We start from the raw sequence: 27,762 nt of genomic DNA on the forward strand, positions 1-27,762 counted from the left end.
ATGAGATAACTCTGCTGTCCGTTGGTCAGTGTATTAAGAACTTCAGGTCCTTTTACCTCGTGAACGCGTGAAAGAATCGGATATAAATTAAAACAATACCTGGGTGGCTAGCCGAATGGCACAATCGCTCACGAAACGCTCACGAAACGAAGCGCTAGTAGATATCTATCTCTATCGCGCTTGCGTATTGGCGCGACAGAGCCAGCGGCGTATCGCTTTCGTTTGGCGTCGGAGAAATGCCATTCGGCTACGGGGCCAGGCCCCGTAGCCGAATGGCATTTCTCCGACGTGAAACGAAAACGAAACGCCGCGGAAGGTAGTCTGTCTCTGTCGCGCCAATACGCAAGAGCGATAGAGATAGATATCTACTAGCATTTCGTTTCGTGAGAGTTTGTACCATTCGGCTACGCACCCTGTATTGTCTTCCTTATGAAATTAAACTATGGATGTAATCCATTTCCCTAGTTTTATTTCTTAAAACAATATACCTATGTAGGATAGGAACTCAAGTTAACAGTTAAAATCTTGCCACACTTTTTTAAAGATGAAGAGAGTAAAAGATTAGATATCAAAAGATGAAACATTGTTGTCCTTTGAATTCAGTTTATGTCAGAAAACGGGACCGCACCTTTGATTAAAGTAAAATAGCTGAGACGTGTGACGTGAGGAAATTATAAATTATTTTTTATTGGTAAAACGTAACCAAAATGCTTTCGTGTGCTTTTATGCGTTGCACAAACCATTCTAAAAGGAAAAACAAATCGCAGGGAATCACATTTCACTCGTAAGTACATGAAAAAAATATTTTCTAAGATAATTTATAAATTCAGTCTTTGTTTTGACGGCCATTTTGCAGAGCGGGATAGAAATATAAGTTTCAATGACGTGCGACCAAATACGCATGATACATTAATGACGCTCAAAGATTGCCTTTTGAGATTTGCCTTCGCGGTAGCGTCAGCATAAAATGTTGATCATAATAAATAATTCATATAATAATACTTTTACCTGGTATTGATTGTTGATTGATTATATTATTTTTTTGTTAAATGATATTTGACCTCATTTTTGCAACAAACTTTAGTAGTACATTATTTTGTTATTTTTATTTACAAATAATAAAATGATGATCAACTAAAGTTTGTTGCAAAAATGCTTGCCTTATCAACAAGATTTTTTTTAATTCACTCGCACCAAATATGTTTATTTGTTTTCTAGTTTTCCTGGAGATGAACTTGTCAGACAAAAAAGGCGTATTGTAGTGCGTAAACAACGACAAGAGCCAGACTGGACGCCTCGACTTTTCTCGCTATAGTGAGGGGAAAAGTTTTGTAAATAACTATTATTCTAAGTATAGGAAAGTACCCTATCGTAAGCAATTTTTATAAAGTTTGTCTTAAAGAAAAAATATGAGGTCACTATTTTAGTTCCATCAATTTCTGCCATCTATTCTATTTTCAAAAAGTAATAGTGTGTTGTGAGTGAGATTAGGGTTGCAAATAGAAAAAAAAACCAAATGTTTTTTTTTTCAGAATTATGAAAAAAAAACCGAGCATTATGATACTTTTTTCTAAATATGTTTTTTTTTTCACATGAACAAATAATTCGACAATAACGGTTTTTCGTGACTTGTAACGTGTTTCAATAACAATAACGTACATTTTAATACGATTAACATTCAGTATACAAACGTTTATTGGGGAATCCCCGATGCTACGTGCAGCGTGGAGAGGCGGTCGTGTTGCCAACAGTAAATAGTGATAACTAATACCAACTACAGATTTCGTAAATGTTACTTTTATAAGACCAGAACTTAAAGTAATTTAATTAAATTCGTTTAATAGTTAACATTAAGTCTAAAAAAACGTATAAATAACTGCTTTGCAAATTTTGAGATTTCGTACTTTAGAAAAAAAATACTCCAAAAAAAAAACTTTTTTTTTTCACGGTTTTTTTTTCATGTTTGTTTTAAGCCAGAAAAAACCGCATTTTTTGCAACCCTAAGTGAGATACATGTCATCAAGCTCTTATATTTTCATTTCAATTTTACGAAGTTTCATTTCTTTCACGCGGAGGAACTCCACGCGCTTTTTTCTAATGTCTGTATCAAATAAGATATTGTTGACAGTTGTGGCAAAAAGTGCCTCATCTATCAAAGGACCGCACTAGGATATTTCGACGTTTTCATTTCTAAACTTGTTTGCCTTGCCAGGCTGTACGCGTACCTATATGAAAACTTTTAGTTTAATTTGTACAGAACCCTCGACGGTCAAGCCAAACTCGCGCTTGGTCAGTTTTTAATCGTTCAGCCGAGTAACGCATCGTTAGAGTAAGATTAGTGGTCGCTAATTGCATAATACGACGCATTCTGTGCGCGCGCGCAGCGCTGACGAACGCCGCGAATCGTACTGCGTAAGGCAGGATAATAGTTTTAAATTATCCCTAGATTACTTCCCACTTAAAATTCCTGGTAGCGGAGTGAAGAAATGCCGCGTTTTACTGTTAAATGCAATTCTGCAAGTCTAAGCAGTTTTAATAAATGCATAGCTGAGGTAATTTATAATATTTGACCTATATTCCTTTTTGTATACGGTACAAATCGTTTTGGTTCCCTCTTGGTATTAAATCGGAAGATCGTAGGATCGTACTGTCTTTTGCACGCATGATGCACGATCTATCAAGCTCGTCTCAACTTGTAATGTAATAAAAAGAAATAAAGATAACTAGTTAAGTAGGTAACTAGTTATAATAATGCTGACATTATGGTTATTACAAAAAATATGTAATTATAATCAAAACAAATATACCTGGAACTAGTTCTTAGCTTCTTACCAAAGTGCGACACAAATGTGCCAATTCCAAACAAACACTTCTACTTTACATCTTTGTGGCTTTGACACAAATACGTACGAATATCGTAAAATTTACTGAGTAAAACCGAAATCAAAAATCAAAATCAAAATAATTTATTCAGCAAATAGGCCACAGGGGCACTTTTACACGTCACATGTACATATTTAGAAAATATTTAAAATAGAATTAGTATAGTATCAATTGTAATTTCAATTCAAAGTTCTAACTAAAGTATAACTCTACTACAATTAATTAGAGATGTAGAAGGTCTCTAAATGTCGAATTACAACCAAGAACTACACTAAATATAAAAGTACAAATACAAAAAAAGTTTAAAATTACTTTAGAGGTGTAAATGACTCTAAATGTCACAACTAAAGATAAAATGTATACTTAATCTAATTCTCCTTAGAGGTGTACATGGTCTCCAAGAGTCAAAATCATATATTTATTCACTAAAAGAACGGAAACAGACGAAGAAAAGGTTGATGGACTGGACTGTGTGAGAGATGATATGAAACGAATGTAAGTGAATGATAAGATGAGGTTTGCGTATGGAAATGGAAGAAAAAAACATGTTGCGCCGACCCCAAGTAATTAGGATACGGGCAAGCGAATGCTGATGATGATCGTAAAATTTACTGTCCCATCTTTGTATTGATTTTTTTGTATAAATACTAAAATGATTATGTAGATTAATTAGACGTAACCGTGGAGATAATCTTTTTCAGTCGTAACTCGTAAGCATCTTACACCACCATATGGGAAATAGTAAACTTATCACCTCGTTGCGTTAACAATCAACAATCAGCAGTTACGGATGGTTCTGTCGTTTTGTAACGCGTTGTATAAGCTGCGAGCAATTAAGTTACTTGCGGTTCGTGGTACTTGTCATGTGACCGTCTTGGACGTGGTGCTCAGATGAATTTTCATAGATGGCGCATGTAAGATTTGCAGGAATACAACAAAATCATCATTCAGAGGTCCGATTTTTGAGTTTCGAACGCTGACGCGAAACTCTGTGGAAGACGATGAAATGCTAAATTTTCATTCATTTCAGTGATACCGGGTATCTAATGCCACTCGTTCTCAAGTTTCAGTACTAATTTTGGCAATTACGGGGTTGAAAAAAAAAACTGAATTGTATTCAAGAACTCAATTATATTTGTAGAAATTAAATATCTAAAAGAGTGAAGAATGAATAATTTGAATGCCTAGTAGGTAGGTCTGCCTAGTGAAATTGAAGTGTCATATTATAAATAGGCTGAGGGCCAAACATCTTTAGCTAAAGTTAACGCCCAAACCTACCATAGAATCTAATCATCTCTAACAAGAATTCCTTCGAGCCCATCATAAGCACTGTCAGCGGGAGGAAGTCTGTGACGTTTAGTTATATCCCGTCCCGTGCTATAGTTAGGGCACGTTTGACGGCCATTGACATCGGCCCAGACAGGTGCGCGCCGCTAATAGCGACTAGTACTTATGTACCTAATGATAGGGCATAGGGCCATGCTGCTCTATGCCTATGTTGCTTGTAGCGAACATCGCAAATATACTATGTTTACTGTTACTTTTTTATTTTTTGTTTTCATGTTTTGTGTATATTTTAAATGAAATATGTATTTTTCTTGTGCAATTTTTGTTAGTTGATGCACTAAATAATGAAATATTTTTGTTTTATTTTATGTTTTTATACAATAATTGTTTATGTGATGTTAGAATATCATGTGTCGACATAAACATGCAATAAAACTTGCCCCTGTCAATTCTCATACATACAAAGAGTAATAAAACAATTGGTATCCTATTTTGATAACGAATAAGTCAATCAATTTTCTGGGCTTATTGCCATTACATCATCACCATCATACATGTTTAAAAAGACATGTTAGTTAGGAAATTCCATATTATTTTTGGTAAAAACAAGGAAGGATCAAAACTTACTTAATGTGAATACTAAGCCTGTCTTAATTAGAGCTCCTGGTCGTGACCGTGTTTCGTGTACCCGTAGCCGAATCTCCGTTGCCGTGTTACTCGGCAACGGAGATCCGCTCCGTTTGCTCCGTGTGATTCGGCTACGTATAATTAAGATACGTAGCTACGTGTACACGGAGATACGTATCTTATTTATACGTAGATCGGATCCAGTCGTGACCGTGACGTTTAGTGTAGATTTTATGCGTGTCACTAAGACCCCCGAATGTAATGCAAGGGGCAAGTTTTTAATTTCAGTTTCCATATTTTTGCATTTTAAATAAAGTTTTAAGAGTGATCAAAAATAATAAGATGCAAATATTATCATCATCATCATCATATCAGCCGAAAGACGTCCACTGCTGGACATAGGCCTCCCCCAAAGATTGCTACAATGACCGGTCCTGTGTATCAAAAGAATTCGCGTATAATCAGGGGCGGCTCACTCCGCGATCCTTCCGCCGCACTACAAGTACATGCCGGCGGCCGCGAGTTCGCGGCCCATTCAATGGCGACGACCTTCGCGCGGCGCAATAGAATTCAATGTCGTCTGCACGCGTGCGGTCCGTTTGTTAATGTAGGTAAGAATTTAGAATGGCGGCGTTTTGTGAACATCAAAGGAGTGAGCCTTCTGTACTTGTACTATTATATATTCTGTGGTATAATCAACATATAAAAAATAGGTAAAATTCTAATTTTCATTCACATGACACAGACTATAATTAATCAACTTTTTTTAAATAATCTAACATGTACAGTCAGCGTCTTATAGTTGGTAGTATCCGAAGTAGTCAAATAGTTTGTTATTTTTGCTTTCACTTAACTTCACAAACAATAGGAACACATGGTACTTAACAGGTAAATCCCAAAGCCTTGAAGGTAATTATTATCAATGGCCCGCAAACTATTGTTTGTTATCTTTATCTGCACGTGCAACTATTTCTTAGTATTTTCACCGACGAAAGACGGTTGTCCAGTCAGTAATAATATTTATGAGCAACGGTGTATATTATTATTTCACTTAAAATACTTTTAAATTGTTGCATTGGTCTACCTGTAGCATTTCTTACTAGGGAGTAAATATTAATTAGAGATATTAATATATTTATTTGGATGGACTTTCATATTCATCGACATCCCCAAGTAGGTACCTAGTACCTACCTGAGGTGCGATTTTTGATTCTCATCGGGTGGCTTATTTCGTACTAAATAGTCATCGGCTGCATACAAAACAAGGCACCGGTGAGATTCAAAAATCCCACCAATACCACCTCTGGTTTTTTTGGACAAACTCATAATGTCTGATTATCAGAGAACAGAATAATACCAATATGTAATTACTTAAAAAACATCTGGAATCAAATCAATGCAAAGACTACGAGTATAACACATAATGCGAAGGGTCCGTTCGACACTTACAAGCTCTCTTTCAACAACCGAGCGGAGAGGAGCCGAAGCCGAGATTCGCGGGAACGTAGCCGAATCCAGAAACGGATACGTATCTTTGACGTGACCGTGTAGTACGGGATCTTAGCACCGCCGGTGCTAAGGCTACGTAGCTACGGTTCCGCGTGTAACACGTATATCACAAGCCCTAGTCTTAATAACCAAAATTACCTTGTAATGTTTTTTGCGGATGAGTGGTCCGGTCCGCATTGAGTTCCGGCTAGCTCGGTCAATCATTGAATCTCATGACAAAATATTTGCGGTATTTCCTGTGTAGCGCCTTGCCGAAATCCGTTTTTATTTGATCTGATTTAAAACTTTCATTACAATAAAGAGAGTTTTATAACGTAACATTGAGAAAGTGATGTAATTAATTCAAGCGATAAATGTATGATAAGATTGAAAAGATAATGCGCGCATTTACTTGGTTTTGTTAAAAATTATTCAGTTACGAGTATTACGAGTTTAAACATCGTTGTAAGAATGTCATGTATATGTACAATGTACATACATGTGCTTGATTTCGAGTACCTACTATAGTAAGTTGTTAGTTTTTACATTATGCCCAAGTCACGATTGTAACGTTAATAGTATGTATGCATTCTGGACATAAATTCGACGTGTCGTACTAACCGAGAAGCGTTCCGATGACTCAACTCACATCATGCTAGAGCTTGGAACCCCATTCAGATGTTGAAAGATATGATACCAATTGCACATCATTCACCATGAAGTATGAGTGCGAGTAGGATGTATTGAGACTAAATTCAAGCACATATAGTATTTCTTATTCTGAAATATCTCCAACATGTGATGCGGCACGGTCGCAACTGCAAATAATTTATCAGATTAGCAGTCAAGCGCAGCTTCATTCGATGTAAGAGATACGAGCTCTCACAGGAAACATAACTTAGATAAAGAATAATATCATTTCGCTACTGTAATCATACGACTAATCCTAGCTTTTATGTTTATTTCTAATTGAATTCCTAAACCAATCTTGATTTCAGCCGCAAGGAATAAACTTGGATAAAGTGTAATATTACATGCAATAAATATACTCGTAAGAAGATGCGAAAGAGACATTAAATGCAGAATAAACTGAGTGTATTAAATTAACTAGGCGTTGCCAAAAGTAATCAAGCGAGATACTGGTTTTTATTGAATTTATACGGTTTTTACATGTCCGGTAAGAAAGCATTTTGTTTTTCAATTTATAATGATGATGTAACCTCAGGTATTGAGTCAGGCAAGTATAGTGAGTCTTGTTGTATAAGAAAGGTAGAGGAGAATGGAAGAGGAAGACAAGTTCTACTGACCCCACAAGTTCTGTGGACCCCACATAAAGTGGCAACAATTTTGATAGCTCCGCCTCTGCACGTCATAATTTCATTGAAGTTTGACGTTTAAATAGTTAGGCAAAGTAGTTGCTTAACCGCACGTGCCAATATTGATACCCGAGCAAGCGAAAGATTCCAATATTGAACCGCGAGCGTAGCGAGTGGTTCAAAAAGTGGAATTTTGAGCGTTGCGAGGGTTTCAAGGCACGAAGGTTAAACAAACTTTGCCACCGAGTGAAACACAATTTTTTTCACCACACCAGCATGAACAAAATATTGACTATAAAACATTAAACTAAGTCAAATCCATCAACTTACTCTATATTTATGATTCAAAATCATCACTTATAGGTAAATTCTACCAGCAAGCTTAAGACATGAAGTTAAAATTTGTATGAAATTACTTTGCACTCTTGTGGATAAAATGCAATTTTGCTATCTGTTTTCGAATAGCAAAGTAAGCCGTTACCAGTTGGCGTGGTGAAAATTACATTTACACAGGCGGGGCTTCCAAAATCGTTGACAACTTATATTGGACTGACTTTACGCTTTTTTCTTAGATCCGTGGCAATTAAGAAAACTTAATCTTAATCTAAATTTAGGGTCGCAAAGTTGCCAGGACATAAATGTCTCACTCTTATCCCCGCGCTTCAGGGAAACAATTTATTTCGTCAAAGGAAGGTGTGAAAAATGTGTTAGCATTTTTAGATGCTATTAAAATTACAAAGTGTTTTGTTGACATTCAATTTGGCTCACGTTGGCCAACAGGGTCTACAAAAGCTGGCCACAAAGCTGCGCTTGATAATTTTTTTTCCTTTTATATTATAATCAACACGTCGTTGACAGTGATTATTTTATGTGTTCAATAACCGCTTAGTTATAAATTATTTCTATAGTAATTCAGCGAGCGTCTATGGATCGGAAATATAAAAATTCTGTCACGTAGAGAATGCTTATAGTCATCAATCGCAGGACAATAGGGCGACGTTGAAAGAGTGCCTAATGTTTAGACTTCCCTCCTTAGACTTCGCATTATGAACTCACCATTGGAGTTTAGGTAAATGTTCCATCTAAAAAAAGTAAAGTGGTGAAAAGAGTAACAGAGACTATTTTGTCATTGCGCATTTGGAGTTCAGAATTTACAGAACGGAGTACAGAATTTAAATAGTAAATAAACTAAATAATTACTGTGTAGTGAAAGTTTACAATACTTTTAGTATGTGATCTGTGGTCTAATGACCATGCCTGCCTTTAGGTATCTTGCCGTCATCGTGACATGCTAATAGAGATTTTCAGTGGCTATTGAGCTTTCAGTAGGTATGGACAATTAACGGAAACATTATTTACATAGTTAATGTCCTTATTGAATTTGTTAATAACTGCTAATATGTGAAAAGACCGATATTAAATGAGTACCTACAGATTTTTTGCAGTCTAACTGCACTTTTATCACTATAAAAATACGCCACTGTTGGCCTGCAGTTTCCATAGTACATATTAGTTGTACTTGTGCCCGTCTATTTTGCACATCTTGTGATTTCATCTACACGTAAATGTGTGTACTCAAATACGACATTTACTAGCTAAGACAACCCGATATTAGGGACTATCCACACACAGGCGACGCATGTCTTAGGACGCGGAAAGGACGTCAGCGCCTCACCGCCCGAGTGTAATTAAAAAACGTCTCCTCAGTACATTTTGTATAGGAAGGACGTAAGACGCGTCCCCAGGCGCAGCGCGCGCCTCAAGCGACGCGTCGCCTGGGGCGCGTCTTACGCGGCGTGGCGCTGACGTCCGTTCCGCGTCTTAACACATGGGTCGCCTGAGTGTGGGTTGCCGCTTAGATGCTCCACGACACGACACAGAGCATACACGTTCACCTACGGACCTCTTAAACATTTATAGCCTTTCTTACGTGTAATGAATTTGTTTTATAAACATAACATTTTGTTTCCTAGCAAATAACTACATAAATATAGATCTTAACATTTACGAGCCTAATTTTCTTAGTAACTTAGTATATTGTAATACGACTTGGTTTAGCTACAAGCACAGTAGTAAATTACTTTAGAATGTTAGACCATCATAAGGAATAAACTTTTGACGACTTAATCACGGATGGTGGTCTCTATTATTGCAGATTATCAGAAGTCTTGGTTTTGATTGTCCTATACGAATACTATTTTTTAATTTATTTGAAAAATTAAATTATTTCGTTTGTTAGGTTATGATATGCTAACTCTGACGCCGTGTCTTGCGTGGGCGAAGGTCGCGCGACCGTCGCCGTCGCGTCTCATATTTCCATGTCGTTAAGGTTTGATTTCGTATGCGTCGAATCGCCGTCGCGCGACCATCGCGCGACCGTCGCCCACGCAAGCCACGGCGCGGCGTGAGCTTTTCCGAATTAGTAAATTTTAGCAGTCGTTGGTTAGAGAGAAAAGTCGACTTTTCTCTTTAGTTTGAAAGATTATAGGTGCATCCAGGTACAAAAGTGCATAAGGTACAGCGGGACAAATCTCGACTGGGGGCCAAATGTAACTGGTCCATTTTTTACATATTTTACAAGGTTTGCATTATTAAATAGAGTGCCCACCGGTTATATATGGTAGGCGTGTTCAGTGAATACATGTATACTTAACTCAACATCATAGTGTAATAATGAAAAAAAAATGGTTCAGTTATAATGAACCCCAGTCGAGATCTGCCCCGCTGTACCTCCCACATTATGTATACTCATACAGTGGGTATGCACTTTGATATTCGATGTACATCATTCAATTACCTACACAACTTCTAAAGCGCGACGATATTCGCGACTATTAATGAGTAATACTAGGCCGAGTTTGTTTCTGGTTCGATACATTAGCCTGTCGTTATAAATCATTTTGTTTCCAAACAAGTAAAATTTACCTAAATCTTTTTTACAAGTCTGGCGAAAATGCTTTATTATTCGATCGTAAACGAAAAATGGTAACTGTTGTTATTTTAGCGTAGGAAGGAAATAGTGGGTGTTTCAGTTGTTTGTTTGTAGGTAAGTACTAATTACTTAAAGAAAACTTAATAATGGGAAAACAAATTTTTATGTTTGAGTGCCTACGAATACAATACAATACAATACTCTTTACTACACACCTCAATACGAATCATTGACAACTATTATTTCCATCTAGCTCTCGTTACGGCGAGAATTTTTGAGTCAACTATTAGTTTTCATCCGTGCTCATATTGCTGATTTATTATCATGCGTCATTCTTCGTTAGCAACCTATGCTGCTTGCAATTTTATCACTTAAGTCTACGTGGATAAAGCATCCGTCACGTTCTGACAGGTATATCAGTGTGAGAGTGACAGGTGTCTTATCCATGTTGATAAGTGATAAAATTTAAAGCATTAAGGTGGCTCGCCTAGGTTACCCGAAGCTCAGGCTGCGTTAGATGGCGTTAATCTGCAAATTACCAGTCTTATTTTTTATGTGGAGTCGTACAGGCATTTATATACTTTCAATTATGCTTCGCGAACATTTAATATTAAAATTAACGTATTACAACAAACATTCAACTTCTTATTGTAACGTTAATCCCCTTAATGTAAATAAATTTACTATTTTACACTATTTTTAAGTACCACTCACACATACAAACAGTGTTTTTGTATTCCTTCTAGTCGATAATTTCACGCGGCGACAGCTTGTTTAAATAGCCTTGCGGTAAATACGTGCCATCGCATGATTTGCATGGAAGTACTGGGTTCGAATCCAGGACTTTTTCTCTTTTTTTTTAATACTACGTCGGTGGCAAACAAGCATACGGTCCGCCTGATGGAAAGCGGTCACCGTAACCTATGGACGCCTGCAACTCGAAGAGTGTCGCTTGCGCGTTGCCGCCCCATTAGAAACTTGTACACTCCCCTTTGCTGCGTATGCACAGCAAAAAGGAGTGTACAAGTTCAAAGGAGGGTTTGGGTTGCCGACGACTCAAAGGACAATAGACGGAACAAATTAGTTCCGTAAGTCCTCCCGTCGTCAGCACCCCGCACCCTCGTTGAGCTCTGGCAGCCTTACTCACCGGCAGGAACACAACACTATGTGACACTATTTTTTGTTCGTCGAACTCAGAATTTCTAACATAATTATCCTAATCTGATATTTTAAAAAAAATCCAAAAAGTATAGATAAATTTTAGTTTCTAAACTACGATCCGAATGATTTTTTTTTCTAATTGTTTATTTTTGATGGAGCAAGGGTATTCAAATCGCTTTTGAAATCTTAAATTAGTAAATGAAAATGCAATAGTTAACTGAGTAACGTAATGCTTTAAAAACTCAAGTGGACTTTTTTATCTAAGGAGTGATTTCGATAAAATATTATATTTAGCGAGGGTATTAAAAGTTGTGTTTTATATCTCAACTTAATAAATAGAAAATCAAAATGACAATAAAAAAATCAATATGTTCTCTAAGACAAAATTGATACCTTCGGCTCTCCATTCTTGCTCAGTCAATAAAAAAAACGAAATTTATATCCAAAAAAATACAAAAAGTTTATATAATCCTGGGAATCGAACGCACCTTCACGGCGTGACAGACGATTGTTCCCCAACGACGCCATTACATAACACGCTGTTACCGACGAAATTGGGCTATACATATATAATTATTTAAATATAAATAATAATGTCAAATCCATACTAATATTACAAATGGGAAAGGGTGTGTGTCTGTTTGTTTGTCCGTCTTTCACGGCGAAACGGAGCGGCGAATTGACGTGATTTTTTAAGTGGAGATAGTTGAAGGGTTGGAGAGTGACATAGGCTACTTTTTGTGTTATAAAGACTGTCATTATTATAAAATCTATTTCAGTTGTAACCACGTCGTAACGTTGTAAGACATTGAAATAGTTAAAAAAATAATTGCATCTTTGTTTATTAGAAAATTCCTGTATTTTCTTTATCACTGCACTTTAGTCACGGTTATTAGATTAAACATATTTCACGGTGATTGGTATGTGTTTGTCTATTCACGTGTCGAGCTAAAACTAACACCATTTACAGTATAACTTCAGAAGCCGGCATTCGCTAGAGCTCCTACCATGAGCTTTTGATGTTTCTGAAAAGTTAAACGTAAACTTCACGGAAATTCATATAGAAAATTATTATAACCTAACGTTTTCTAACTTAACTAAGATTTATGAAATATGGCTAAGAACACTCCCGACTAATTCAATTCAATTCAATTCATTTATTTTGCCTGAACATACACAGTTGTCATGGGTACATGTCATTGGGGTGTTATAGATACATATTGTAGCTATTAATGGGTACATGCATGTATGGTCTACCACAATATGGCATGCAAAATCTTATACTAACTTAATAACCTTCTTAGTCTAGGCTGTCTGGTTTTAAATTTACATGAAAACCGAGTTTTATTTTTGTAAACAAAAATACAAACTAAATATATATAAAGTGATATCATTGTCAGTATCCCATGTTTTACAAATAGAGGACGGCAATGCTCGAGCGGTCTTGCCTGCTCAACATATCTAACAGCCTTTTTTTGTAAAATGAGAATAGGCTTCACATGGGCACTGTTACCCCATACCTCAATGCCATATTTCATTACACTTTCGAATTATGCAAAGTAAACTGTTTTAAGTGCAGACGAGTTTAACATTTTAGACAAGCTCTTTAATGTGTAACAAGCTGAAGCTAATTTTTTTCTTAAAAGTTCTATATGACTGGACCAGCGCAGCTGCGTGTCTAAGTGTATTCCTAGGAATTTTACATCATCGGCTTTTACTACAGGTAGGGGTAGATCATAGGGCTTACTATTTGTATGTCTCAGAAAAGGAAAATATACCGTTTTGTCTACATTAATTTTAAGGCCGTTGCATTGAAACCAGTAGCATAATTCCTCCCATGCTTTTCCTATTTGTGCTTTAAGTACATCACTGTCTTCGTGACCCACTATTATACTTGTATCATCGGCATAAAGATAAGCGGTGCCATGAGTTATATTAATTTGCAAATCATTGACAAAAATAATGAACAGTAAGGGTCCCAGCACAGACCCTTGAGGAACTCCACAGTCAATTGCTTTGTTGGTAGAACTTATATAACTAATACAACCAGAATTATCTACATTAACAAATTGGGTTCTGTCCGTCAGGTAAGATGTAAGCAGTCTTAGTGTAGGTCCACGGATTCCATAGTATTGCAACTTATCAATTAATATTTTATGGTTTACACAGTCAAAAGCTTTACTTAGGTCGCAAAATATACCTGCACATTTATAATTTTGATTAAGATTGCCCATAACTTCTAGGACTAATTCATTTATAGCTGCTACAGTATTTCTGTTCTGTCTAAAACCAAACTGTCTAAAACCAAAATTCAACTTTTAAACAAAAAAAAAAACTAAATCAAAATCGGTTCATCCGTTCAGGAGCTGCGATGCCACAGACAGACAGACAAACAGACACACAGACAGACAGACACGTCAAACTTATAACAACCCGTCGTTTTTGCGTCGGGGGTTAATGAAGAGCGGCGAGCGGCCTAAATGGTTACTTGCCAGAACCAAAAAGTTACATTTTCCGTCACATTTGAGGAGTGTCTTTTTAAAAGGACTTATTTCTATAAGTCAACAGAGGTTATTTGTATGTCTTCCTAGAGAAATAACCCTTGTTGACTTATAGATTAAGCCCTTTTGAAAAGACACTCCTCATTTACGCTATCGTGTATCAACTTATAAAGCAGTACCTACGCATTAACGTATTCTAAAGCTCATGGCATAGGGCCTGGTCAGGGTACGTAGCCAAATACACAAACGCTCACCATAATATATGTTTCGTAGCTATCATCTCTATCGCTCTTGCGTATTGGTGCGACAGAGCCAGACTGCATTTCTGTCTGCGTCTGGCGTCGACGATTGCCATTCGGCTACGCCGGCAGGCGTCGAGCTAGCTCTAACACAAACACCATTTACGGTAAAAACGACAGAGGCCGGCGTTCAGCAATTAAGCGCATATGTTGACAGCCGACACGGCACGAGCCACGACTAGGGATTGCAATCCGGTCTGATATCCAATCCGGCCGGATCCGGCCGGATTTTGGTCCCAATCCGGCGGATCCGGCCGGATCCGGCCGGATTGACCTTGAGGATTATAAGTGCCCAAATAGTAACTTTTTTTGTATGTTTTCAGCATAATATGAGAAATATGATGGTATTTTGCTTCACGATTAATAAACCAAAAGTTGAAAGCTTAGAAATCAACATTTTTACCAAGTAACAAGTAAATTTTACTAAAATAAGTTGCAAATAAAATTCTTTCGTTCTTTTTAAACTTTCATAGGATAACAAAATTATTTTTACTGTATTGTTTTACAGTAATACCTATAGAGTTTTTAAGTTATTAAGAACGGACATTATAACATTACCTACATGCATTATGAGATAACTATTTAAAAAGAGATAATTATGTTTTGTGTTATTTTACAGTTAACTTTTCTCACACGCAAAGAAGAACTAAAAAAACTACAGTAGCTAAATTAAAGTCATCAAGAGTAATTGACCTTAGTATTATTTGCTATTGCTGAAACCACAATCTTACTGGATACCTTTTTAAAATGTTCATATTTAATCTTTGAATTGTTTTTTTATGATTTTTGTAGCAATGTGCCCTCATACTTCTTATATCATGCTGAAAACGTTGTTGTTCTTGTAGTCCTACGTCACCACAGAGATGCAAAGGGCCTTCTCAAGCTCGCGCCATGCCTTCCTATCTTCAGCTACCCTCGTGGCCTCGCTCCAGCTCGACCCGGTCGCTCGTAGTTCATCCTCAACGGAACGCTTCCATGAGTTTACAGGGCGCCCGGAGCCAAGGCTCCTTCCAGCGGCAGGCGATTTCCAGCCGAAAGAAATGGTTGCGTTATTTCGTTAGAGGGAACTCTTGGAATTGTGTGCTATCAATGTACTTTTTGTATCACGGTTTCCTCACTAATGGGTGTTTGCTGGCATATACTCAATAGGTCTTGATTTCGGATAGTGTTTGGCCAGGAAACGCGAAGGATCGACCTCAGTGACATGTTAACGAAAAGTTTTGTCGTATGGCCCTTTGTCACTCTCCACTATTCCACATTTTGCATCCAAGCAAACAATTGCACAGATTTCACTAAAGATTCAAAGACGGAAAGTTTGACGCGTCACTTGAGCACATTATTTTGCTTCCAAACGGCCTAGTAAATCTAGTAATGCAAAAAACGTATGTATTAAATTATTTATTTGATTGAAATCAGAGCGGATTGCAATCCCCTGTTGAGCTACGTTCAAATGTTAGCAGCCACGACGCCAGGCAGAAATTTACGCAATTCTCATATCTTTATGATATTAGTCTACAGAAGCGCTGGTGGCCTAGCGGCAAGTACAGTCAACTATGTCAAAATGACAAGCAGTAAGAGATTTCTTACAATCTGATTTACAACGTCACTGTGACATAGTTCTACAGTGGCCTAGGGTTCCAATTGGTTGACTGTATGTGCGACTTTCGTTCAGGAGGTCGCGGGTTCGAACACCGACTCGCACCAATGAGTTTTCCGGAATTTATGTGCGAAATGTCATTTGATATTTACCAGTCGCTTTTCGGTGAAGGAACCGTGAGGAAACCGGACTAATTCCAACAAGGTCTAGTTTACCCTTCGAGTTACTAATATTATAAATGGGAAAGTGTGTGTGTGTCTGTTTGTGTGTCCGGCTTTCACGGCAAACGGAGCGACGAATTTACGTGAGTTTTTAAGTGGAGATAGTTGACTGTCAGAATTACTGCAATTATCTAGAGAAGAATAGTAAGAGCGACGTTTGTATGAACTGAAATGGCTGAAATGGGTTTCTGAAATGGCTCAATATAATCAAGCAATAATTATTTTATATTTTATGGAAACATTTTCTAATTCCAACTGGATGGGTGCATATGCAGTAAAATGAAGATAAAACGGTTGCTAAATCTTTCAGTCTGTGTAGTAATATGCGAAAGTAGTCGGCACTAAACAGAGTAAAATGTGTAATAGCGATGGCAATCTTCGAGCAACATTGTAGGTACATGTACGTATCGATATCATAGTATGTAATTCGCATACATAGGTACAATCATATTTTACTACCTACTAAAATTTTCACTATTATGTATGTAATATATACAGGATGTTTTACGGCTATTCTGTTCCAGAATTAGGTAGTTCGGGTCAATAGTGGAAAATATTATTATATTTAGGGTTCCGTACTACAGAAGGTAAAAAAACGGATACTAAAAAGTAGGACCTTTTAAGATAAAATAAAAAAAATAAATCAACGATACAAAAATAGACTATTTAAACGAATAAAAAAATCTAATTCATCGATTTTTACAATAAGTACCTACGTGCCTACCTGAATACTATTATAACGTATGGTTCACAAAAAGTACATTCACGTTCATATTTAATGTAATTACTTCCTCTCAGTGCCTATAAATCGTTCCTTTCATAAAACACCTTCACACAAATGAATGTCCAAATTAAAAGTTAGGGTCTATTACTTATGTTTTACATGGGCAATTTGTTCTGGGTACAGTTAGCGCCACAATTTATAACCACGTGGGCGGCCGTGGGCGAACATCAGTCGATGAAAACGAGCAGGTAACGTCGGCAATGACCAACTGAGACAAAGCTTTACAAGAGGTTAACTTTGACCGATCTTTTTTTGTTTGTGACTGTACCGTCCTACACGACGTTTTACGGTACCCCACTCGTTCATAAAAATGTAACAATTTTACAATGCTTTTAAAAATCGAACAATGGTAACTAGTACAATTCCTACGCCGGATACGAGAAGCGGTTTGTAAACAAACGGCTCATTGTAAAGGATCTGATTGTCTGTAAGCCAGATTAAACTAATTTCTTTGTTTGGGCTCGTGGTGTTATGTTTGAAACGGAATAACAAAAGACAGGTGAGATAAGTCTCATAGTGAAAAATACAACATGCTTGTGAACATTACAATTTCTAGATTACGTAGGTACTTCCTGAAAGGTAAAATGAGGGGGCGTTCTCTTTTGTTGGGGTTATTATAATACGCAGGAATTTTTAATATATACTTACTTTTAATACTGTCTATTTTAGGTTAAGTTTAATATCAAATATCTTATTATTAAATAAATGAAATGAAATATGAATCCATAATCCATATAGTGGAAATATTCGCTCACTAGGGATGTGGTTTTGGTAGCTCAGCCGGTAGAGCGCTGGAGCATCGATCTGGAGGCCGTGATTCTTCACCAGGGCAATATTTTGTCCACTGTTATATCTATTCAGAGCTTAACCTTCTATACGTTCCACTGTCTATCTAAACGAAGGCATACCATTTGTCATGTTCAATTAGTGAATACGCATAAACGCCTCTTATATTTCAAATCTCGGTGCTAATTAAAGCGATAATAATTAACGGTGGAACGAAGGAATTCATCCGAGTGATAGGGACTGATTAGCTGATAAGGCGAGTCGGCGTCGGAAGTGAACGCTTTGCTTCTCGGCCACAAATCACACGCGTCAGGCTAAGAGACAGTAATGGCCGTAATAAAACAAACCTGACTGGCCGCCGAGATTGTTTCCTGTCACAAAATTTCATCAAAAAACCTTTTTTAAACCGTGTCTAATGGGATCTGTGATCGTTCTTTTCTTTGATTAACTTTCGGTAAGACAAACAAAGGGTATCAACGCTGGCTGCGTTATAGGAGAATAACCATCTAAGAAGCTTTAGATAATTTATACATATATTTTTCAGTAAAACTATGATATTAAGATGTAATTCTGTTCCTCATGTCATTAGTCACATAGGGCTCGTAGAAGCATTTTAATTTTGAACAGCTACTTAAATAGAAGACTAATGCTGTCCATCATCAAACACATCTTATTTCTTGTTAGTAAGAATGAGTGCTAGAAACTAGAATCTTATGTAAGAATTAGTGTTTTGTATAAATTATTGTACCCAATTACTTTATTTTGTGAACACGTTTTTAAATTAACATTCGGAAATAAAATTTGATTAGGCACATCAAAATGTGTCTAACTGTGCTTAACCTTTTTTTGTGCTTGCCTTAAAATTTAAAACATGGACCTACGTAGTAATGTAGAAATTGCAGAACATTCCCAAAAAGCGGAAACATTCTTGAGAATGTTCGCAGAACATTCCTGCAACGTGAAATTTATTGTTTAAACGAGAGAATATACTTGAAATAAAGTTTAAATGGGCATAATATAAAACAATATTATACATATAATATTGTCTATTACAGTTAGCTATTTTGTTGATAAGTGATAAGTTACCAATAAGTTGCTTAAATTCTCACTATACTTCAGGGAACATTTCGACTTTCAGACTTCACAGTTTTAGTCCTGACTTTTATAAATTAGGCACCGAACTATTATTTCTTGATTGATTGATTGATCTTGATTTGGTCATGTCAAAATATAAATAAAAAAAAAGATCGCTGTCAGGATCGAACCTGAGAACATCGGCATACGAAGCCAGCGCACTACCACGGGACTACGTCTTGACTTGCTGAGTCCGACGAAATCATGGTATAAACTACGAAGTAACTAAGTATTCTGATAAATTCTCGTTCTCGAGAATATGTTGATGATGTTTAATATTGTGATTATTTGGATTCATGTGTGATCTGTAGAATTCATCTTGAAGTATCTTTAACGCAGCAAATTGGACACGCTTCATGGTCACGGAATAGACATAACTTTTGTAAAAACTTAATATGCTGTGAACATAGATGTTCTCTGGCAAAAGGCTGGGGCGAACAACCTATTCATTGGCAATGTACACGATACCTAACGCCAACATTTTATTCATATGAATGATATAAATCTAGATATTATAAATATATAATATGTAGATATGAGTTAGATTTTTAACTTTAAACTCATTCATTATTTTACTGTGTGAATTTTAAATTGGGCTTTATAGATTTATTTTATTATACATATTTACATTAGGACGTAGACAAAAGGTATCTATAGTTTTCGTTACAACCTTTACCTGAGCGCTGTTTGATAGTCTAGTAGCCTTAAAATGAGTTTGACACTGATTTGACCTTAACATAATATTCGCTAGAGCGTAGAATACATTACTTACTATGCATCTCATAGTTACGCAACATTAAGTAGCAAAAATATTAATTTCAAACTCGTGGCTGTCCTAAAGTTACAAAGAAAAACTATTTCATGATTTTTTATAAGAATCACGTCATTGCATTTCACAATTCATGCATTGATTCCAATTTTCATACGACGCAACTTTTTTCCTGAATATAAAGATTTTTTCAGTCATAATTTTTGTAGATCCAAGTATAGCTCAGAATGACCAAATTGCTTTTTAATGTGCTCCTAAAATACTACATTAAGCACATAACGCAACTTGCTGTTACAGTGACTGCAGTCCGCAGTCAACTAAACCCAATGAGTCGAAACTCGATTAATGATGAATTATAATCTACTTACCTAAGCGTTGCGTGATGCTTCAGTAGCTGTAATATCAGAGCTAACACAATTTGTGCGTACTTAGTGAAAGCAGGTTACTTAATACTTGTAATAGTTGTGATAGATTAATAGCTGCGCTGAAGGGCTCTAAATCGATCAATTGGCCAATCGTTACTCTGCGGAAATCTAATCGCGATACAAAGTAGATACCTACGCTGCTACCCTTTCTGAAACAACAATTTTATCGATATTCCTCTGCGTCCAAAAGCAAAAAGAGAGCCCCAAAAATATCTGACACAATTCACACAATTTAATTTCTAGAGCCATAAAAACGTGTCAGATGTTTATGCAGACTTCTATTTGTATTTTTTTTACTGCCCGTGACTGTACAGCCTGACTTTGTAACATACATGTTGTATGCTTGTAGGTATTACACAACCCGTTTTGTTGAGGTTTAGAGAATGATAGACATTTTTGCCAAAAACGGTAGTGACGACGCCTTCGTAGAAGCACTGCTATATCGATAAAATAAGAGCGTTAATAGCGTTATCGTTGAAACGTGATTGAAATGCTGACGGGAATGATATCAAGTGCGTGTAGAGAAGGCTTATCTAGACATCACCTAGCTCAAAATATTTCTACGCATTTTTCTAATATCACAATCGATGGAATTACAGTGAAACAAAAAAGTTTAATATTGGTATTCGTTTAATAAGGCGGCATTAGAGAAATTCAAATCATAAATGATATACTTATATTGATAATAATATGATGCTGTAATAATGTATGATGCGATGACTACTAATGTGTTACGTTATGTTATGTCATGGTCACGTTATGTGTTTGTTAGCTTGCTTTTACCATAGTTTGCCTATTTTGTAGCCAGTAATTAATGAATTCTGTATATATTTCTTTAATATTTATTTTTATCTCCATAAAATTTACCAAAGCCTTGCGCTCGTCCTCCGCTCTCGTGAATCAACATATAATAAAACCGGCCTAACCGAAAATTAAAAAGTCGATTAATAGACTTGCATCTCGCCTCGAAACCTGTCCGCTTCCGGAATTACGCCAAACCTGTCCGACACCCACAATTTGTATTTTTAATTTCATCTCCAGATACTCGTATCTCCACGAATCGTCATGTGTTGTGTAACCGGACTCAGGAAACGACGGGCTTTTTAGTCTGAATCCATTTTAATAAATATCAAATAAGGATGGGGCCTAATGTTATATAAATAGCTTACTGCGATTAGCAGGAAGTTCCTTCTAAAGATTCGTTTGTAAGAAATGATAACTTTTGCGTACGTAATGAATACTCCGTCTCTTCAACTAGTATACCTAACTTCGCCTGGCTTAGTGAAAGCCAAAATACCGCCTAGTTTCTAGTCCAAAAAATTACTAACTTGATTTATCATTTTCTTTTGTAAATTATAGGGAACCAGTACTTGGCGTTTATTTTTATTTTTTTTAAAACAACACCGAATTGTAATATTACATGGACATACGTATTTTACACTATAAATACTATAAACGCTTTTGAAACACTATTTCTAACACAGGTAACTGACACAATTTGAATTCTTTGAAGCTCATTATAGATTCCGGGATACCTCTTCGATCTCCTCATATATAAATACTATTATACAATACACAATTATAGAAACTTGTAAACTAGTCGGTATTTATATTATAATATTGACTAGAATAACATCAATAACAAGAATTACAAGATACACCTGTATCAATGCAAATTATTAGCCTGTGCGTGAGGACTACTGGCATGCATGAATGGCAAGTTATTAAATAATGCAGCCTTATCGGTACTCATACTGTTATGTTAATAGCAAAAAATAATTACGGACGAGCTGACCAGATACGTCAGTAACATCCATAAGATCTTATCTATCTATATGATCGTGAATAGTGTGTTCCTGAAATAAAACTGAAATGAATCGCAATGGGGATGACACTGATGGTGTGATAACTGCTTTACGTACAGTTTTTTTGAATTTTTTGATTTTATAAGATGGTATTTTGCATACTAAATATGCATGTTATAGTCGTTATTCGCGTTTCTGTCGCATACTTAACTTGTTTTCAACACTAACGACTGTTTTAATTTGCATTATGTATGACCTAACCTAACCTTATTTAAAACAGCGTTGGCAGCTAGCCAATGACACTAATATGCTGTTTAAAAGCTACCATAATGTGTATTTATCTTTCTTGGAAACTACCTAATGAATATTTTTGTTATCAACTTTAATTGGTCTATATATTGAGTGTAATCATTATTGAAAAAAAAAAACGTAGGCAGCAATGCGGTATCAAATGACTAAGGTAGTTTATGGGTTTGTAACGGATTTTTAAGAGTTTAATTTGTCCTGGCAAGAAAGTAGCGTGGTTTTTGTCGTTAAGGCGCCGCGGGACGCGGGAGAATGCTTCCAGTCGGTTTAATTAAGCAGGCCGCGTTGATGAATTGTACAGACCTTTAGATTAATTCATGGGCCGAGGATCGCGCATTCAGGTCACATACGTCTAAGCGCGGACTTATTCCCATTACTTATTCTACATTTGTCTTAGGCTAACAAATGGTTTTTCTTAAAAAACTACTTAAAGTAGTTAATATCGATTCAAAATCATTTGGTTATCAGTATCTTAAGTGGGATCATGACATTTGTAAACGGTATTTTTCATCACTAACTACTTGTAAGTCTGCAGTTTTACTTATAATTGTTTGAGTGAGACAAGTGATTCTTAAACGATCAGAATATCCACCGTGTGAGAACTGATCCGGCTCCTTCGCTCTCAATGAGCTTCTATCTTAACATCGTAATGTTCGGATTACTCATAGTAGGCAATGATAACTTCATATAAGCTAAGAGAAAAAATGATATTTCCGATGTACATGCATCGGAAATATTAAGAAAAAAATCATCTTTGATTGTAACTGGGGTTGTAACTAAATACTTAACTATATTTAACAATTCTATAACACATATCAGACAATGAATATGGGTCTAATTGTCAAAACTAGGGTTCAAAAATGTTAATTCCACGATATGGCGGTAAATAAACTGTGACTAGTGATTTTACTTTGACAATGAGACTCTTTAAGACGATACGATACAGGTCAATTCTCCATACAAACGCTCTCGACTATTTCCTCCCTGGTTTTTGAGGATAGAGCAATGATTTTTTTTAATATAGTTTATTATTATTTTTATCTGTGTCGAACCGTTTTGATTGTTTTGCTATTTTTATTTTACAAGACGCTAGAGCCAATCAAAAATTTCTAAAAACGGCCTTTTTCAATATGGCTCAAAAAAAAGGTGTGATACTCAAGATCGGTAACAATTAGCCAAAAAATCTAAACGGTCCAACACAGATTATTTCATTGTTATTCAGATTCTCAAATTTCATTCCGTTTAAATAAGTTTTGAAGGAGGAAACAGTCGAGAGCGGAACCTCGATTTTAAAGATTTTTTCGCAAAGTCTTTTAAATGAGTTGTTCTTAATGGACATTTTTTTTTCGATAAATTTTTGAAAGGGGAACTTAATTTTCATTTTAGCATTTTCGCTCCCTTAGCATCTTAATATATTTGTATATTTATAATATACTAGCTTTTACCCGCGGCTTCGCCCGCGTAATAAAAGTATTCATTAAAATTTTCATTTTTGCTGGGACGTCAGTCTTCCGCGACCACGGCCAGTGCAACCTGGCCGAAACGTTGGGAAAAAAGGTAAAAATAATGTTAATTAATCGCGTTCGCTACAAAGCGCGAGAACATAAAGTGTTATATCATTAAACATCCGTAGCATCTTAATATATTTGTATATTTATAATTACGTTTGCGATAAGTATAAGCAAAATGTAAAAAATTTGATAATAGAAAAAAGTACTTTTTACCCACCGATCATAGTGTCGAAATACGGGCTATGTGGGATGTTTATAAAGGTTTCCCCAGCGTATATAGAATTACCTACGCTGTGGTCGATGTGTAATATTTCTACAATAATCTTAATGAATACTTTTATTACGCGGGCGAAGCCGCGGGTAAAAGCTAGTAAATCTATAAACAATGGAAATGTCGGATACAATAATTAAACCCGCATAGATAAGGGAAGCCTTACGAATTCGTAATCTGAACGAGTTTAGGAAATTTCAACTTCCTGCAGGATTTCCTACGGTCGTAAACGATTTGTTGGAGCGACAGCGATTGCATGTACCTAAAAAATAAGTTAAACACTAATCTTACCTTGAAACGAACAATTCTTATATAATAACTACGTATTGGATACATCAGAACCGGTATAATTATTTCGAAGTTTACTTGCAAAAAATCGATCTAGATTTTGAGTTTTTACAGGTTTGGTCTTTCAGATATGATACGGAGATCAGAACGACCATAATGATTTCCATAGAGGGTCTTATCTTTTTTGAAAGAGGTCTCTGAAATATGCTATTAATAAATACTTAGGTAAGCAGTTGTTTAAATCGATGACTCTGCTATCGAAAATAAAATCTAAATGATTGTATAATGGGGGCACATCCATCATTTGCATTTTCTTGATGCGAACGTGTCTATGGTTAAGTAAAAAACGCGCACATTGAGTGCACTTGCGGCTTTCTACGATAATCACTGGCATTACCGTGTTTATCGTGGAAGCAGTAGCTATAGCGCACGGTCGTTAGGGCCTCTCACATTAAGAGGAAAGGAGACGATTCGATCGCCCTGGAAACCCGTTTACATAAAAGCTTAATTGTTTTCCTCTTGTTTGTTGTAAATATCCAGTAACAATAATGAATTTTTAAATAAAAATCAACTTTATATATTTTAGTTAGCTGCCTCCGAAGTTCATTTTTGTTTATTGTAAAAAATAGGAGTCAAAAGTTTATTATATAAACAATTTGATAAAATAATAAAAAAATCCGACAAAATTAAAACATGGGTAAATAAATTGCAATGATTAAAAATTTACGGGTAAAACTTTAACATTTCAAATAAGTTTTACATTATTTCAATATTCAGGCAGTAAAATTATAAAACTATGTTATATGTGTGTGTACATTTGTATGGAGAATTGATCGTTTCCTATTAAAGTGCTGGTGGAGCACAGCGATCGCTCATGTGCTCACGATATTGTTTACTTATTCATGGGTCATTATACACATTGATTTCAATATAACTTATTATTAGTACAATACTTTAAAATTATAATAAAACTATATTCGTACGTGTACTCGCGAGTGGATTACGTATCTCTTTGCCTAGGATACCTAATGACAAACTGGTTTTTAGTTTAGGTTCAAAAAAAGTTACAAATTTAAACTAAATCTAATTCGAAGGTTTTTTCAGAACCTGCTCTAAAAACTAGGCGGTAATTTGTACATACAAAAAAAACCAGACGAAGATAGGTGTCCTAGGCGAAGATATATGTAGGATTCTACGGTAGGGAATAATGCTCAGGGACATATAATACGGCAGAACTTTGTCGATGTAACAATGCCCTCTCAATACATATTTAATACTTCTGAAAAGTTTCTGAACAATTTAGCTGTAAGTAATCCAATTTATCGTCAGCTCTCGAGCTTTCAGGATTTACTTCCATTTTATTATTCATTGAATCCTATCGCCGATTAAGTGAACGTACGATGTCGCATAAAATATAATGTGTATTAAAATTTGCTGGCTCCCGTCCGCGTACGCGTAGTAGGCTCAATATTGTAACGACTTTTATACGAGCTCTCCTCGTATCATCGTAATGGTAAATAAAATAACATAGTGCACTTGTTTGTCAATTGCGACTTTGAAAACTGAGAAGTTTATACATATAGCTTAGTAAAATTTAATTAGTAATAAAAGTTATTTAATAATATATTTTTGTATAGATAAGGGACCGGAGATTTAAATGTTCCGGCAACTCTTTAACGCTCGAACGGGCGCGAGAGTAAAAATATACGCGTCTAACGCGTCTTTTGACGCTCCATCGACTTAGAATATGTCTGTTTTACACTCCGTTAAAGATTAAAATGTAACGGCTAAGTATGTTTTGCCGATTTACGTCGTGATCTCGCGAATTATTAGATGTAAGTGATCGGCTTAGACAGTCACTTACATAATATCCGACGACGAAACACTTCGTTAGTTATTTATGGGAGGAAAGCCAAGTGACACATTTAAATTTTATTTCGATAATTCAACATGATTTTAATTTCTGACATAGATATAAAAACACTGAATTTTTGTACACTATTAGACGCGGCGAAAAAATTGTTATGATCTAAGTCGTTACGTATATTTTGATCTATTGTAGAAACGTAGAGACATTACTATGTAGGTGTCAGTATCAATGTTATTTGTAAACATAGGGTTTGTTTAACAAACATTAGGGTTAAGGCAGATATAAATAATTTATGTTCGCTGCGGTGAAGTTCAGGGTAAGCTGTCTATATTTTCGAAAGTACATAAATTCCTACGATGAAGGAAACTCGCAATTAAATTCGACATTTAAGCATACAAAAAACACAAACTAAACTTACATACGAGCTTTAAAATCAAGTGTCAGCTGTCAAAAATTCGTCCCGTATTCCAAGGATTGACAATCACATGTTCACAACAACACTGAAACTCGCAATTAAATTCGACATTTAAGCATACAAAAAACACAAACTCAACTTACATACGAGCTTTAAAATCAAGTGTCAGCTGTCAAAAATTCGTCCCGTATTCCAAGGATTGACAATCACATGTTCACAACAACACTGTATCACTGGAGTCACAGTCACGTTATCAGGCGATCGATCCCGGGCGCGGTGTGTTTTGATAAGAGGTTGACGCGAGAGGAGCGGCGGGCTTGGTGCGCGCGACGCGACTGCGGGCCGGGCCGCCGCCGCCGGCCGCAGCGCCGCATGCAACTCCGTCTCCCATGATAACACTGCATACCGAGATAAATGCATCTCATTCATTATTAGGTACGTTTATTGCCGAAATTGTTGATATCTTTAACTTTGTTGCTAAGCTTGGAACCGGCGCGGCGCGCTTTTAGGTAAAAACAATTATAAAAACATTTAGGTTGGTACTTACATATTTAATTTTATTTTAACTCTTTTCTTAACAATGTATCTTATATCTTATATTATGATAAATAATTCACTAAAAATATTTTGTAACAGCCTTAAACTTTAAGCCCAAAGACGTATGTATTTTTAATTACAATAAAAACAATTGTTTTACTAAAACATTAACTTATTATTTATCCCTTTTTTAAACTACGTGTATATCTTACAATATACGTATTTTTATACCCTCTCTTAGTGTTTTTCTCTAAAAGTAGTTTTTTGTTCTATCTGGCGCAGTCGAGGGTTGCACATACTCGTAGTCCCAAACCCGCGCACTTTGGTCGCATCATTTTTGTTAAAACAATTGTTTTATGTAATTTTAACCCTTTTCTTAACAACGTTATGTATCTTATAGGATTACACCATCTTGTCCTTGTTTGTTGTATTTTTTAAGACAATTTCTGTCAGGCGTAATAAATGACTTTTCATGAAAGCCAAGAAAATAATTAATATATTCTTTAAATAATAGAATTAAAAGAAAACTCCTACTTCGTTTTTAATTAA

General features: G+C 35.9%; 1 protein-coding gene across 3 annotated transcripts in view; it reads right to left on the reverse strand.

The window, feature by feature from the left end:
- The window catches only part of LOC125225089, a 47,406-nt gene extending 20,408 nt beyond the window's left edge, over window positions 1–26,998 (reverse strand). The window contains exon 1 of one of the 3 annotated variants that reach the window (XM_048128624.1): window positions 26,824–26,998. The gene's annotated coding sequence lies outside the window, so the exon portion shown is untranslated. Of the gene's footprint in view, window positions 1–26,679; window positions 26,765–26,823 lie in introns of those variants that run through there. The other 2 variants (XM_048128623.1, XM_048128622.1) reach the window with 2 other exon arrangements.
- Window positions 26,999–27,762: the final 764 nt, after the last annotated feature.

The sequence above is a fragment of the Leguminivora glycinivorella genome, chromosome 4 (genome assembly GCF_023078275.1).
Source record: "Leguminivora glycinivorella isolate SPB_JAAS2020 chromosome 4, LegGlyc_1.1, whole genome shotgun sequence".
Lineage (NCBI taxonomy): Eukaryota > Metazoa > Arthropoda > Insecta > Lepidoptera > Tortricidae > Leguminivora > Leguminivora glycinivorella.